Source organism: Mixophyes fleayi, chromosome 3 (assembly GCF_038048845.1).
Source record: "Mixophyes fleayi isolate aMixFle1 chromosome 3, aMixFle1.hap1, whole genome shotgun sequence".
NCBI classification, from domain to species: domain Eukaryota; kingdom Metazoa; phylum Chordata; class Amphibia; order Anura; family Limnodynastidae; genus Mixophyes; species Mixophyes fleayi.
Window position 1 is genome coordinate 278,511,652 of NC_134404.1, and position 18,068 is coordinate 278,529,719.

At 38.3% G+C, this 18,068-nt stretch overlaps 1 protein-coding gene across 2 annotated transcripts in view; it reads left to right on the forward strand.

Annotated features, from left to right (window-relative positions):
• The window catches only part of LTBP1 (latent transforming growth factor beta binding protein 1), a 348,337-nt gene that overhangs the window by 11,028 nt on the left and 319,241 nt on the right, over nt 1-18,068 (forward strand). The gene's annotated exons all lie outside the window — the stretch shown is intronic.

An 18,068-nucleotide genomic window follows, 5' to 3' on the forward strand; every position in this document is an offset into this window, starting at 1 on the left:
TGTAGTACACAAATATCAACTTTAAATTTCAGTGTACAAATAAGCTATCAAGTATTTGTGTGCTACATGAAAAAACAGTCAGTATTTAACTTGTGTGCAAACAGAATACTAATTTGCATCCCTTGCATTGTAACATGGTTTTGTCCAGGATACTGAAATAACAAGTTTCTTAAGTTAAGATCCTTAATGAATCAGGCCCTAAGGACGCACAGGCTGTGGACAGCACTATAGAGAGTATAGGAGTGTCCCAGGTGTTGAAGATTTAACCCTTTGGAAACAATGTGGGGGAAATTTGTGAAAACTCATGGCATGGTGTGAGAAATAAAACTCACTTGGAGAGGGTAGAGGCCTACATAGATGTGCTTAGCTGGTGTTAAATGACATGCTTTAGTAAATTTCCCCATTTCATATGGCTCAGTATTGTGAACTGTGTTTTATGTAAGTTTTTCCAATTTTCTGCTGAGATGTGGGATTCAGTTTTTATTCAGACTCGGGATCTATTAACCAGTAAACTCATTATTCAAAAAGGTCTGAAAACCTGAAAGGGGGACATTTTTTTAGATTTTATGCATGGTGGTATAAATGATGAAGAAAACCTTTTTCCAGAGCAACCTATGGGGCATATTCAATTGTCAGCGAGATTGTTTTGTCCCCGCAACGTTAAAAAAAAAAAGTCCCGTACAGGTTTTTGCTGGCAATAGCGACCATTTGGAGTTAGAGCAGCGGGAAAACTCGTGCAATTCATTTGCAAAAGAGGTAACGCTACCCCCGCACGTTAAAAATTGTGTTTGCGAGACTTTAGGGGAGTGAAGGGGAGTTTTAACGCTGTCATGTATAAGACAAATAACAGGTTTTACATACATTTCCATAAATTAGGTTGCATTACACATTGATAATATCTACATTACAATACTTTCTTTAGCATATTTTTTAATTTAACTATTTTCTACCATAGAATCATCTATACCATGTCAAAACACATTACTACATTCATATTTGTACCAAAAATATACATAAATATAATTAATTAGTGATTGTTTTTTTTTTCTTTGTATTTCATTTTTTTCTTTACATGAAAATCAACACAAATTAGGCATTAGTGATAAACATAAGTTTAACTTTTTTTCCACATTTTTACATGATTTCAACTACTTTTCAGAGGTTTTTTATTTTTAACGCACCCCAAGGAGGTGCGAGATAAAACAGCATATTCGCCCGTTTAACGTGCCGCGTTAAAAAACAGTTGAATAGCTTTTAACGCGGCTGCCTCTCGCACACCCTATACTTTCAATAGACCTTCTACTGGAGTGCGAGAGGACCGTTTCATGAAAAAAAACGTAGGGCTAGATTTACTAAGCTGCGGGTTTGAAAAAGTGGGGATGTTGCCTATAGCAACCAATCAGATTCTAGCTTTCATTTATTTAGTACTTTCTACAAAATGACAGCTAGAATCTGATTGGTTGCTATAGGCAACATCCCCATTCTTTCAAACCTGCAGCTTAGTAAATCTAGCCCATAGTGTTAACAATGGAATTGAATTGCAAGTAAAGTTACCTGCTCGAATATGATGAAAAACAGCGGGAAAATGACTTAACAGGCTCTAAATAAAATACTCGCTGACAATTGAATATGCCCCTATGTCTCACGCATTCTGGATAGTAGATAAAATTGGCAACTTGAAATGTCAGGAAGCATGTTTTATGATGTTGTATTTTATAAAGTGCAGAAATATGAATGTATCTATTTACATAATGTTCAAAATCTAGGCTATTTGGAACTGTAGTGTTTTTATGCTGATAGTGTGTGGCGTAAGTGGAAGCAATTTCCTTACAAATCCTTGTTGACGTCTCAGTATAGTAGTTTTCTGCTTCTCGTAATATATAAAAAGTACAAAAAAGTTAGAAAAGTTGAAAAGACAAACTAGAACAACTAGAATGGAATGCTGATCCTAGCATATCAATTATCCAAAATATCTCTGCATCGCTGATACATTTTCTAAATAAATGATTTTACAATCAGCGTGGCTGGGGGAGTCGGGGTGGAGTGAGGGCATGTTAGTGAGATGAATAAGTACCATGCAGCTTGTTGTGATGCTCGCTCATCACAACAAGTCCCAAAAAACCTCCATCACCTGCTCTACATTTGAGCAGAGCTGCGTTATATGTAATACCTAAATATTCCATATGGCGGTGGTAATTGGTATCCCGATGCTTGCGATACCGACACCGAATACGCCTACAAAAGAATTGCTAATGAACCCTTAAATCAACGACCTAATTAAAATCTACACTTACCTTCTCACCTACCAGAACAACTGCTATGCGACTGCTGCAAAATCCGAAGATGCTGGATGCCGGTGCTTCATTGTGACGCCACTGAAGACAGCAACATCTAAATTTAAACAGGTATGTTAACATTAAGGGCTAGGGTTAGGGTTAGGCGGCTGTTTGACACGTCACTGTCCTCGGGGACGTCACAACGAAGCACCGAACTCCAGCATCTTCGGATTTTGCAGCAGTTGCATACCAGTTGTTTTGGTAATTTCTTCGGTTGGTGAGAAGGTAACTGTAGATTTTAATAGGTCATTGATTTAAGGATTCTTTTGTAGGTGTATTGGGTGTCGGTATCCCAGTCATCGGGGTACCGTACCCAAACCCCATATGGCGCAGCTCTGCTTCAAAAATGGAGCACTGGGGATCTATGAATAAAGCACTGTGTACTGGTGACAGGTGAGTGGTCAGTTTTAGGTTATTATTCGGGAAAGAGAACAGACAGGGAGAATTTAGAGCAGGAAATTTAAAGCTACAGTACAAAATGATTTGCTAATATTTTATAGAATACATGGATCAAGTAAAGGACAAATTGTTCAGACAAAAACCGCTCGTCTTCTGGTCAGAGTCATTATCCTTCATTATTTCAGACTGTTCAGAACCATCTGGAACAGAACAGATTAATATGTTACAACATATTTTTAGGCATCTTTCAAAAACAAACCTTTGCTACAGCTTGGTATGTGTGGATTAATAACATCATACCAAAGCAGAATATTGTTTTTTTTTAAGTTAAGCTCTTAGTACTAATAATAAAACAAATGATGTTGAGTTATCTGACTCCTTTAATTTATTTTAGTACAGCTGCAATTTATCTCTGTGTGTGCTGGAATGCACCTGTAATAGCACATAGCAAAGCTTCAAATAGTTAATAGAATCTGCTGAGAATTTGTTTACACATAACATAGGGATTGACAAGCTATGTTGTGAATGTAGATATTAGCAAGCACCAAATCTGTATGTGCTGAAAAGTGTCCATAGGGAATGGCTTACAAATGTTATGTATAAGTTCAAGTCTCAGCGTGGCTCGGGCATGCGAACTGGAACTTGAAGTTGGGCTTCCAGTTCTGGATTCTACAAAACAAATTTATTAAAGTTAAAAGGGAAAAAATAAAATACAAAAAAAATAATGAATTATTAATGATAATTAGCGGAAAAACCTGTAGTGTGTACCCATCTTCAAACGTTTTTAGAAATGATAATATGAATATGATTATAACATGCTGATTGACCTAATTAACGTTTTTCCTAATGTAAATCCCTCACCTAAGTGATTTACTTTTCAAGTTACAAACCACTTTATATATTACCTGCAATAACATAACCTATACCAAAATTACCAGCTGATTGTTCCAGAAAACCAGCAGTGATTATGTATCATAGTGTCATATAAGAGCTATCCTTCAGGGAAAGGATGGCTGAAGTTTCCTGCAATAGAGATTTGCACTGACAGTTTGAATCTTCTGATGTTAGGTTATGATGTGTAGCTAGGGAAGAGCTTGTCTGGGACAACCATCTACACGTTTTCTAATAGGTTATAGTGGTATAGGTACCTATTGGTATTGGCAAACATGTTGGTTAGGGGTATATTATATTAACTTGTCTTAAAGTGGAGACAACCCCTAATATACTGACTGTTGGCACACTGGGACTTGCAGGAAGCAGCAGGTACCAGGATAGCCAAACCAATGTCAATAGCAGGGAGCTGTAGACTGAGATTACTGGATAGCAAGAACATAGCCAAGAAACCAAAAGCAGGGATAACCAAACTGACACAGGCAGATCAGATACTCGAACCAGGAGAAAGTATACTTCTGGTTCAAGGTCAGAAAGCACAATAATAACACAGCGGTGATTGACTGCCACAAGTCATGTTAAATACCCTCTTTATTACAAGGAATCACCAACAGTTGAAAGATTGTGGAGTGAAGGCTTAGGATTCAGCATTCTGGCAATGGCCAGGCTGATTTCCAGTTCCAGACATTACCTTCCTATCAGCAAGGCAACTGCAAAGTGGCTTAGGCTTGTCAGGGTATCAGGAATGGAAGGAGGCACTCAGCCAAGGGGTATGGACCTCTGAAGGAGGTTCCCAGAAATGTTGATCAATACCTTAGCCTTCCATTTAATTAGATGCTGCAAGGTGCCCATGTCCTTCGATATATACTCCAGAGGGCCCTGGACCTTGATAGACAGAGGGGCAGGGGCATGGGTCATGTTCTGGATGGCTGGTTTCAGAAGGGAATCATGGAAGACAGGGTGGGTGAGCCACAACAGTTGTGGCAACTGGATACAGTAAGTCAGAGGGTAGAGATGAGCCCTGTCTCCAAATGGACCCACATAACATTCTGCCAGTATCATAATTATTGTACCAGTGAGAGATTCTTGGTAAATATTCATACATGTTGGCCCATCTGGTAGGGATGTGGAAGTGAGCAACCCAGATTGACGTGCAACCTGTTGTAGGAATTTTCGTAGGATGGCATGGTGCTTTTAAAGAGTTTCATGAAGATCATATAAAAGACATTCCCACAGGAAGAGTGGATAGCCCTAAGGTGAGACGCATGCAAGGCAAAGAAAGATCTCTGATAGATGACATTGTTGTAGGCAAATTTCATAGTTGGAATCCACTGTACTGTGTACTTGTTTTGTTAGAAATGCATGTAGCTTCAAAGGTATTTTTAGAGGTTCAGTTTTTCCATTAAACTATTGGAGGTATACAGTGTATAATAGTAAGTCTGCTTATAGTGCTCTCCATAAAGCTCTCCAGAACTGACAGGTAAACTGAATGCTCCTGTCAGACACTATGGCTTTATCCATGCAACCGAGAATATTGAGAATTCAGTTACCAGGCCGCCTTGAGGTATTCCAGGTTGTTATGATTGGTACATACCGTGATAGAGGTCTGTAGTCCTTCCACAGGTTCCTCCACTCCTTGAAGGCCAATTTACCAGCCGGAAGCTCTTTATCTTCCACTCCATAGCTTTTTTCAGCTAGCTCAAGATGATTGGAAAAGAAAACACAAGGGTGCAATACATAGTTGTCACATATTAACGTTGTTGATGAGATTTAAAAAAGACACCAGTTTATCAAGTTCTACCTTTTTTAAATCTCTTGCGATCCCTCTCTTATATTTGAAATTGATCCAGATGAAATAACCACCAATCTGTTTAAATGAGGGGGGATCCCTCCTGACCCAATATTGCAGTAATCATCGTCATCATCAGCTATTTATATAGCGCCACTAATTCCGCAGCGCTGTACAGAGAACTCACTCCCATCAGTCCCTGCCCCATTGGAGCTCACAGTCTAAATTCCCTAACATACATACATACACACAAATAGACAGAGAGAGAGACTAGCAGCCAATTAATCTACTAATATGTTTTTGGAGTGTGGGAGGGAGCCGGAGTACTTGGAGGAAACCCACGCAAACACAGGGAGAACATACAAACTCCACACAGATAAGGCCATGGTCGGGAATCAAACTCATGACCCCAGTGCTGTGAGGCAGAAGTGCTAACCACTACACCACCATGCTGCCCACAGTCCTATTTCCCCCTGGATCCACTATTTTCCTACATTTTAATTAACTGTCGAAAACCCCGGATATCCTTTTCCACTAAAATTTGTCTAAGCCTTTCTTAAACCTATAAATTGAATCTTTCATCACAACATTCCCTGGCAGTAAATTCCATATCTTGATTGCCCTTACTGTAAATAACCCCTTCATTTGCTGGTTGTGAAACTTTCTCTGCTGCACTTTCTCCCCTTGTCTTTTTCTACCATTTCAAGTCTAAGTGGTAGAGTGAGGTCCTTGTGAGCCAGGATGAGAGCAGAGGTAAATGGTGCCTTTAGTCAAAGTCTTCATGGGCCTTAGAGAACCAGTGGTTCACTGTCTCCTTGTAAGCCAGGTTGATGATAGGAGCCATGAATTTAAAGAAATCATGGACAGCCGTACTTTTATATGGACACAGTTCCTGGAGAAATTCTCTGAGGGCACAGGCTTGTAGCAGCCTACATGTAGCCATGCTGCACTCTTCAGAAGTGTGAGTTAATAAAGGTAATGTGATGTAATTTAGCACATTTATTTTTGTTTGACAAGCACTGGACTGCACTTCTGCTTGCCTAAAGTGACTCCATTATGTATATATAAACCAACCCCCACCCACCTCCAAAAAACTCACAAGTTTTAATTTCAGCTGCTGTTGACATCACTACTCCCGTTAGTCAGCTCAGATTCCATTGCAGATTCCATGTGTTTACAATGTGATCTAAGCAGATTGTTCTGCAGCAAACAGAAGCTTTACATGACATTTAATATTTTTATTATATCTTTATAATAGCAATTTTGTTCTCATTTTACATTGTGTTTGATGTGAATATAAAAAAAATAATAATACTATGACGGTCCTTACGTTTGTTTCTGTGCTGTGTGATTTGTTTTAACTCACTGATTCCCCCCTCCCTGCAATCTCAGCAGAGAGCGAGGAGTGTCCACATGTCAACATAATGTCATGGGATGACCCAGAGTAATCAACAATGAATGACAGGTCTCCTGGCCACACTTCATTCACAAATATACACGCCTCATTTCCTGCACCTGCACCAGAGCATAGCACACCACTGTATCTTCCAAATGCCTTTAATAATTTTAGACTGTAGACTTCAGCAATGTTCTTTAGTATGCATAAATCCAGCATAGCAGCCAGTTTAGATACAGTCATCTCCAGAGATATGAAATAAGCCACACATGCAATGAGTGATAGCTTAGGCATAAACAAAGTGGTAAGCTGCATAGTTTTTATTTTCCCACTGTGGTTTGGAACCAAAAAAAACTTTTCTTTAGTAACACAATTTTTTGAAAAAAGAGAATATTGGCACCCCCATTATTATTTGGTGAAGTCTCCCCTGGCGCAAATAAATGTACTGAGCCACTTTCTGTAATGCATAGAAAAGTTGGAGAACACTTGTTGAGGGATCATGGACCATTCCTCCTCGCAGAACATTTCCAGTTTCTTGATTTGCTTGGGTCGTCACTTCTAGAAGACACAGCACAGCTTTTCAATTGGGTTCAAATCTGTAGACTGAGACGGCCATTGCAAAACTTTGATTTTGTATTCCTGCAACCATTGCTGAGTCTACATATTGCATTTCGGTCCAGCCAAATTGCAAAGGTAAAAAAAAAAAAACACAAAAAGGGATTAGTATGCTGTATGATCCAGTCACACAGCAATGTTTGTCAAAGGGTTGTTGTCTTGTGTGGATTGTGTAACGTGTGGTAATAGGGTAATCTAGTGAGGTTAAGAGGGTGGTTGAGGAATATTATACGCTTGACTAAGAGATGTGTTTTCAGAGAACGCTTAAAAGTTTGTAGAACAGAGGAAAGTCTTATTGTGCAAGGGAGGGAATTCCATAGAGTGGGTTCAGCCCGAAAAAAGTCCTGTAACCTGGAATGGGAGGATGTAATGAAAGTGGATGAGAGATGCAGATCATGTGCAGAATGGAGTTGTCCAGTTGGGAGATATTTTTAGACAAGTGAGGAGATGTATGTAGGTGCAGCTTTTATGATGGCTTCGTAGGTTAAGAAAAGTATTTTATATTGGATTCGGTAAAAAACAGACCACCAGTGTAGAGACAGAGTGATTCAGCAGAGGAATAACGATTTGCAAGGGAAATCAATCTAGATCAATCCAAGATTGTAAGAGTTTTGGGGAAGACCAGTAAGGAGGAAATTGCTATAGTTAATGCGGGAGAAGATAACTGCATGGATTAAGGTTTTTGCAGTGTCTTGTGTAAGATATGTGCGCATTCTGGAAATGTTTTTTAGATGAATGTAACATGATTTAGATATAGATCCATGTGAGGAACAAAGGATAGTTCTGAGTCAAGGATCACACCTACAGTCATGGCCAAAAGTTTTGAGAATGACACAAATATTATTTTTCAAAGTCTGCTGCCTCAGTTTTTATGATAGCAATTTTCATATACTCCAGAATATCATGAAGAGTGATCAGATGAATTGCAATTAATTTCAAAGTCCCTCTTTGCCATGACAATGAACTCTATCACAAAAACTTTTCCACTTTCTTTCCACAAAAACAAAAGGACCAGCTGATATCAGGTCAGTGATTTTCTCGTTAACACAGGTGAGAGTGTTGACGAGGACAAGGCTGGAGATCACTCTGTCATGCTGATTGAGTTAGAATAACACACTGGAAACTTTAAAAGGAAGGTTGTGCTTGGAATCATTTTTCTTCTTCTGTTAACCATGGTCACTGCAAGGAAACACATGCAGTCAACATTGCTTTGCATGAAAATGGCTTCACAGGCAAGGATATTGCTGCTAGTAATATTGCACCTAAATCAACCATTTATCGGATCATCAAGAACTTCAAGGAGAGAGGTTCTATATTTGTAAAGAAGGCTTCAGGGCACCCAAGAACTTCCAGCAAGTGCCAGAACTGTCTCCTAAAGTTGATTCAGCTGCAGGATTGGGGCACCACCAGTGCAGAGCTTGCTCAGGAATGGCAGCAGGCAGGTGTGAGTGTATCTGCACGCACAGTGGGGCGAATACTTTTGGAGTATGGACTGGTGTCAAGAAGGCCAGCAAGGAAGCCACTTCTCTGCAGGAAAAACATTGGAGAGACCAAGCAGAAACTGCAATCCAGGATGAATTTACACAGACACACAATAAAGAAGACTCTGACACACCGTGGGTAAACACGGAGTAAAAGTCCTAATACTGAAAGGTCTTTTTAAAAAGGACAGGGAGAGAAAAATATGGGAATTCAAGCTGATAAGAACATTCTACTCATTGACTAAAGGACTTAATCTAACACCTGGATTTATGACCCACTACATGGACACACTTCATACCCCACAGCAGAGTGCAGACCTCTGAACTCGTAGGACTTTTACTCTTCCATCTATAATGAAAACTTCCTTTTTATTACTTTTGTTTATCTTAATGATGTATTTCCCCCGTACAAATTTCTTGATGTAACAGCTCTTAAATGTTGTGCCTTTTTTTCAGTCATTCATCTGTAAACTTTTAACTTAAAATATTAATGCTTCTTTAAATATATATATATATATATATATATATATATATATATATATATATATATATATTAAATTGGTACTGTTTTATGTATTGGGAGGTGCTCTATTTCTCTGTATCTGTTTTTAGCCTTTTATTTTGTCTCATATCCAGTAGTCGTGTCATATGGGTGTAGGTTGCAAGCGTATAGGTGCCCAAAGGTACAATTATTTTTTCTGAGATAAAACTTCTGGTTTTCAGTTGTTGTTTTCTGATGGAATTCGGGGGCCTATTTACAGCTGTTTTTTGCACACCAAGCTTAAGTAGAAAAAAGGCACATTCAAAAATAGCCACCTTAAGTGTATATGTTGACTCTCAAGATCCATCATGTTAACATCAGCATTTGAGCCTGCGTAGAAGTGTGTATACTTATACCCCATTCATACTGCACCAAAATCCCGGGTTTTTACTAGGGCGAGCTCAAACGACCCGGGTCTTGGTGCAGTATGAATGGTACAAGTCAAAAATCCCGGGTCTAAAAACCCGGGTCTTCAACCCGGGATTTATCGAGGGGTAATTCCCGGGTCGGACCCGGGTTGCCTGCACTATGAATGGTGCAACCCGGGTTTTTCAACCCGTGTTGCACAGAAAACAAGCTGATTGGCTGTCTGACCTGTAATGCTTACAATATTTACATTAACTGCATACATAAAACCAGGAAAAAAAAACTCGAGAGGAAAACAACAGTATGGACTGAAACAACTACTTCTATCATCCACACTATAAGAAACAAACGAAAGAGAAAGGTCGCACATACTTTACATAGGTGACTAAAGTAAAGTACGGAGCGGTGAGCAGTACAGAACGGAATTGATGGAAACACTGAAGAAATGTCTGATTGTTTACAAATGATACAATGGAACAATAAAAATTAAAATATCTTATAAGATACACTCACACATCTTTATGGACAAAACAGCAGAAAAGCAGACTATTACAAAAAAAAAATGTTTTCAGCCAATGAAAACTGCTCTGGTGAGGACTCCCACAAATTGCCAGGGCACAGACTTGTGCAGTATGAATAGGGTAAACCCGGGAATTTCCCGGGTCCGAGATGCAGTATGAATGGTGTTTCTGAGCTGGGACGCTCTGAGCCCCGGCAAAAACACGGCTTGAAAAACCCGGGATATTGCCGGGGCGGCAGTATGAAAGCGGTATTAGTCCCCTCGGTAGCTTGATAGTGTTGGTAGTAAATGTTAAAGTGGCATTACTCTAAGGGGAATTCAATTTGCCCGCGCTCAATGCAGCGTTAATTCTATTACCATAAATACAGTAATTTTAACTCTGATTTCTGCTTGCGGCTCCCTGAGCTACGAGCAAAAATCAGCGTTAAAGATTACCATATTAATGGTAATAGTGCACACTATTACCGCAATATAGGTAATAGTTCGTGGGGCGCGTTACTTTCAGCAGTAACCCGGCCAATTGAATTCCCTCCTATAGCTACAGAATATATTAATGTAATGAATCATCATATATCCACGAGAGAATATTGTCTCAGCAGTTATTAATAAATGTGAAAGTGACAAATACCTTCACATCTTTTGTTTTTCCATACAAATGGAATTTCTTTTGTCCTGAAAAATTCCAAATGAAAATGTCAATTAAGTAATGTGATGGATCCATCGTTATATATGCTAAGTACAGTATTATCTATTCTGAACTCTTACTATGCAGGGAATCCAATCCTCACATCACAGCCGATCACATGAATTGGCTCACGAGTCACTTAAAATCTGCCCCCAGTCAAGTGAGAAGGTCCCCAAGGGAGGGGACAGGGTTCTGTTTGGGAAGGGGACAGGATGAGTGCCAGGGAAAGGAAGGGAGACAGAGTGACCACTTCAGGAGAGGTATGGCTCTCTTCTCAGGAGCCTGTGCATGTAACATATCAGTTCAGTAACTTCACTACATTGCTTCTTGTAACCCCAATCAATACTGCCCTGGAATGGGTAGCAGTGTGGTGAAATTTCAGCGCTGACCTGGTGCTAGCATGGGCTTCTTCAAGCTTAACTGAGCATTCCGATTTCTGTCATTTTCCATCAATGCCAGGAATGCCAGAGAAGCCCAAATCATATTCAATGAGATCATATAATTATATAATTATTATAATTATGTGTGGCGTTTTTAATTTCTGAAATGAATCTAATTGAAAACATTTATTTAGAAATATGATTATTCCCTCTTGATCATTTTAATTACTCGGTACTTGAAAACAATTGTATTTCTATGTGTGTTGAACTACTATAATTAAACAATTTCTGTGCATGCTCAATATATTAATTTTACTAGATTTATATAGTTCTATGTGTACAATTTGTTCAATGGAAAGATTTTTTGAAAAGATATTTCAGTTAAAATTCATTTAAATCCTTGGATGTGTGGGTATCTCGTGTATGGGATCAGGAAGAAAAGGCCCAACCAAACTGCCATCTCAGTAGGCTCCTTTGTCCCAGTCTATCCAGAACAGTCCTTGTATTCCCATAAATCAGAGTGAATCCATATTGTTATGTTACGTTGAGATAGAATTCTTTAACCGTTTACTTTATTTGGAACTTTATTATACTTTATTTGGAACTTTATTATACTTTATTTGGAATCTTATGATGTCATGCATGCCACATTCCCCTGGGTATAATTAGAGGTACTCAAGAACTGCCCTGCCACCAAAACCCTCCCCTAAATACATCCATAATCTGCCTTGTGCCTCTGTCTGGGTGATACCTCACAACATTTCAGTAGATGGGGAGATCCCGTCCCCTCCAGGCACCTTCCTTGCCATGTGTAACAATGCGCTCGTCACCCGTTCACCGCTACTATGATATGCAGAGCAGCAGTGAACAGACAATACCTCCCAAATTTCCACCCAAATTGGGAGAGTTGGGCATTAACATTAAAGGTCAGCTATGAATACATATAACAGGCAAGACGAAGACCGTTCAGTTTTAGATTATTTCTTGCAAATTATGTAGCAATACTTGTCCCCATGTTATTTTGATTTTTGTAGTACTCTGCTCTGTGTGTTAAACTGTTCCACTATCTGCTATGACTGGGGAAAACTAATGTATTGGCAAAAGTAACAACAGATGGAACAATATCAGGGCAAGAGTTTTGGAGGAAATGCATTTTTTTGTTTGATTTTTGCAACATAGTTGAACTATTTATTATGCATATATTGGCACAGGTTTTACACATTGGTGCCAGTATGCAGTAACATTTAGGATCCACACTGTTTCAGTTTTAGGGCATGTGCAAATTTAATGAACTTGTTCAGTTAGTTCAGTTAGTGAAGTTCCAATAACCGGAATAGCAGTGGAAGCTTATTCTATGGACCAAAGACACACTGGTAGTTTAACAGACTTCTGACTCAATTGGCCCTATGGTGTGTGTGCATATCTGTGGTTCAACATGAGCAAAGGGTGTTAATAACAAGTATTCACAAGTAGTCACTGGCCAAATGGTGCACTGTTTTTCATCTTCTGATGGGAGAAGTTGAATTTTTCGGAGTGTGGTATAGGCAGGTGAATGCACCTAGTTATTCATTCACATGCATAGACAAGATTTTGTTTTGCAGAATTATATTATTCAAAGGAGATTCAAGGTGAGGAATGGCTACAATTGCAGAGGTCTTCGGTATTTAGCAAGGGATTACAGGGCATTTTTATCCTGAGAAAGACTTGATTTTTTAAATGTCCTTGGAGGTGGTAGCAACCATGTCTTGGCTTAAACTCTCAATGGGATGCCATGTATAACTTCCAGATGCACTTTATATGGGAAACCACATTCCTAGGCACAATTAAATTAATAATAATTGTCAAATTGACAAAAGTAGATCATATAATAAAGACAGTCCAATGTCACTTCACCATCCTGATTAATTTAAGATTTAAATTCGGCTGATTTTAGCATGATTTAATAATTAAGCACATTTGTGGTTATTAAGCGACCTTAACTGCCGTTGGGCTACTTGTGAGACAAAAATCTAAATATTGTAATGTTATAAGTAAAAACTCTAAAGCTAGTTGTAGTTTCTCTTTTCTATATTTACGCTTAATAGGTTCTGGTTACAAAACAGAACAATATTTATTATTCCCATACAGGCTGCTTCTTGAAGTCTGATCTATATCTCCTTATTATAGATAAGGGTCAATACTGTATACTTATTAAAGCACAGCAAGCCCCAGCCTTGCAGAGGACAGATCACAAAGGGAAGTGTCAGTGACTATCTCAAAAATCATATGTTAATTTCCTTTCTTCCTCTCAAATATCCTCTGCTTGCATCAGAGGAGGAAATCAGGTAGCAAAATGTATCGAGTTTTATAAAAAAAGAATAATGAAAACAATCTTGTTACAGCAATACAACCGAAAACAACTGTGCACCACCATTCTTAGTCGGAGAGGCAAATTGGGACACAACATTGTACATTTTTTACAGGTTTATTTATTATTCAGAACCCAATTTGTTTTTATTGTTGCTTACGACTGCGAAAAAAATATAGTTTAACCACTATGTAACAAAATTCTCTATACTCAAGCGCAGATGCAAGAAGATTTAGAATATTTTTTTTTTGTATACAGAAGAATTGCATCCAGCAACCTGGGGCAAGAGAAGTATTACTGTAAGTTAGTAAGTACTGCAAAATGAGTGACATACACTTCTGGGGGTAAATGTATGAAAGTCCGATTTCTGCAAGTCGCCGGAAATCGGTGACTTTGCAGCTAAAATTTAAAGCGGCGATGGCTTGTAAAGGCAAACTTGCCTTTACAAGCCATAGCCCCTTTAAATTATCACTGCAAAGTCGCCGATTTCCAGCCACTTGCAGAAATCGGACTTTCATACATTTACCCCCTGGTGTCAAGGGCATAAACCTAATGTGACATATATAAAACAAAATGAATATGTCACTTAAAATAATGGACAATCTATATGTATGCTATTTTGCTGACTGCTGAAAAAGCTGAAAAACCCACATTTTAGAAATTGTAGTATTTTCGGCATAACTGAAAGAAGGTTCTGAACATTGTAACGGTGGCCTTTTGATAAAATTGGCCCAATAATCGCAGTGTATGAAGCCAAAAGTAAACTCAATGCCTGATAATAATCGAAAATGAATTAGATCATTATTGGGTATCGTCCTGTGTGTTCGGTTCTCTTTCAGTTGCACTAACAAGCTGGAAGTAACTAAATTGTATACCGCTCAGGCTGAGCTGCAGGGTCGTCCCTTGTATGGCCAGCATAGCACTGTTGAGTATAGTATGGGTTTGCCTTTTTACCAAAATGATGTAGTGTTTGCTTAGTATGTTGGTCATGTTGGTTGACACTGGAAATCTTATTTGTTAGGAAAATTATTATTTGATCTCCAAGTTTATTTACTTAAAGTGATGAGCTTAAAAGCCCAAACACATTTAGACATGAAGAGACTCTAAGGCTGGACACACACTACAGAAAATTTCACCTGTTGCAATATTGTTAATGATTTTACAAATCACTGAAAGTCCCAATCAGCATGCAGACTCATGTGTACACACTGCATGCATTTGACAAGATTTACCTTCAGATCTCTGCTCTTTATCTGTCATAACCATTGGCTGAAAGATCATGACTCTGTAAACTCTATGGAGATCTGTCTACACTGCTGGTCATGAGTGCATACACACTGCAGAATTGGAACGACATTGTTCCTTCATTGAATGAGATCTTTAGTCTGTTTATAAAATCTATCTGCTTTGGAACGATAATCATTGATCATGGGAGTGTGCACAATAATGCGATAACGGGCCGAATGGTATCGTGTGATTGGCCCGATATTCGGGTGAAAAACCTGTAGTGTGTTCCCAGCCTTAGCCTACATTCACCCGGATGATAAAAATCTGCATTTATGATGAGTTTATAGCATAAGTTAAGGGCATGTAAACTGAAAATAAAAATAATTTTACCAAATGAGACAGAATATACTTTAGTGTATCTGATGCATGTCAACACGGTTTGTAAACACAATGAGACACAGAGTATGTACCTATGTGTTTCCACATAGATTTGGGTTGAACAAAATAATACCTTTTGTTTTATCACAGATTGTTTAAAAAAAATGTAGATTGAGCGCACTTGGAAACACATGTAAAATATATAAAGTATATCAACCATCTATAAAATGCATATTAAACACATACATAAACCCAAAGTAATTTATATGTATTTAAACTTGAGTATTAGCATTCAATAAAAACTTGTTTCAAACCCTAGTGTGTATGTATCCTAAAAATGTTTATGGTACTCTCAAGAGCTTCATGTGTGTAAATTGATAGAATATTACTCCTAGTTCTGCAAGTAGACATATTGGAACCAGCACCTTGTAATCAATCCTATTGTACTAATTCTCCGGATTTTTTATAGGATTGCAAAAATCTATTCATCAGGTTGAATCTGTTCTTCAGATGGGGATGTGCTGCATAAACTTAATATCACCAGAAGCTACCTGTAAATAAACACACTGGGGTAGATTTATCAGTCTTTCTAAAAAATAAAAAAGGAGGTGTGGCCCATAGCATTGGATTCTACCTATCATTTTCTAGAATAGACTAGATAAATGCTAACTAGAATCTGTTTTGTTGCTATGGGCAACACATACACTTTTCCTTTTTAGAAGTTTTGATAAATCATCCTCACTGTCTTCAACAGGTATGTCTCCAACAGATATTTTTTTGACAATTACAGTCCTGCACAAAACACAAGTCAAGAAAGAAAAATATTAATGTTCCTTTAAGTTGGTTGAATAAAGACTAGTATTTCCCCGTCTTTCTTATTTATTCCGAAAACCTTACAATTAAATCATCATCATCATCGCCATTTATTTATATAGGGCCACTCCGCAGCGCTGTACAGAGAACTCACTCACATCAGTCCATGCCCCATTGGGGCTTACAGTCTAAATTCCCTAACACACAACCTTACAATTAAATGTCGTGAAGGACATTTATGGCCACAACAAAAAAAGTTGCTGTAACCCAGTGCAACTAAATAGATTCTGTCATGTTTCTACTACAGCTTAAAAATAGCACAATTCTGATTGGTTACTATTTATGACATTTTTTTTTAACTTAATCAATAAATGTTCCCCATTGAACATTGGAATGCTTCGATTGTGGTTTGTGAAACTGATTTGTGAAAGCAAGATTCAGCTATACAGGAGATTCACCGCAAATTGTAAAATCAAACAAGAGTTTAGAATTTTATCTGCCTACAGTATTCCCAGCATGGTGGAGTTTAGTGAGCCTAAGGCTGGGTACACACTACAAAATTTTCTGACCAATGTCTTAACTACAATAATTGTACTAACGACTAAAAAAAAAAATCCTGATCAGCCTGCCAATTCATGCGTACATATTATACATGCTTTAACAGATTTACCCTCAGATCTGTGCTCTTCAACTGCCATAACCATCAGCTGAAAAGATCATGACTCTGTAAACTCTATGGAGATCCTGATCGTGAGTGCATACACACCGCAGGATTGGAAGGACCTCGTTCCATTGCTGAACGAGATTTATAGTTCTGCTGAATAATAAAACAAACGATGGTCAGTGCTTTGGAACGGCTATCATTCATCATCTAAATGTACACACTGATGCAATATCTGGCTGAACGGTTGTTTATTGGGTGATTGCCCTGCTGATTTGCTGAAAACGGATATCTGCCCCCCGGGCCAGTCCTATAGTGGTCTACCTTGGGCTGAGTCCCTGGGCCACCTGTATTTTTTTTTTCTTTTAAAATGTTCCTAGTAGGTTGCTAACTTGAGTCTTGCCCCCTGGGTTAAAATTTGCCAGCCCTCCCCCGCTTGTAGGGCAACCACTACTGTTTTTTTACTTTGTTGGGACAACATTGCAGCTCTCTGCAAATCACTTAACCCTTAACTGTTAAATTTTCTTTTTCAATTTTGAATTCATTGAAAACTAAAAACGATGTTTGCAGTTTATCCAATTGGAATGTGGGAAATAAGATTAAAATAAAAATAAATACGTTTCTGTAAAGAGTATGAATCAAACAGACTGGGCAGTCTTATATTTCCTTGTTGATTGGCAGTGAGTGGACTTATTGGGAAACAAATGACAGATCTCCTTTGTTTTCCTACAGAATAGATTCCTTTGTAGTTCCAGCTTAGCATGTTTATATAAAGTTTCTAAAGTGTTACATACTTAACTGTGGCTTCAAATATTTTAGTCTTTTACTTTCTTATAACAAAAAGAACATCAAATCTGCAAGAGAAAGAGCACAATTTATAATAACTGTAAATAATGAAAGAAAAATAACCCTTTACAGCTTTACATTATAAAATAGGGGTGCACAACCTTTTTTAGCCTTATAGCCAAAATGGTATATTGTACTCAATTAAAAGGGCCACCATAAAATGTTAATGCGATTAAAATGTAAAACATGTAGGGGATGATTCAGTTGTAAGCAATGTGCGGCAGGACATCTCTGTGATGTCCGGCTGTGCACATTTCCGGGTACTAAGAAACCCCAACTTCATGGATTTTACTGCGCTCCTCTATGTGAGGAAAAGTCTGTACTGCTGCATCACCACTTAGTGCTTTTGTGGCCATTCCATGGTACATCACATGTAATTATATTGGTTCTGTAGAAT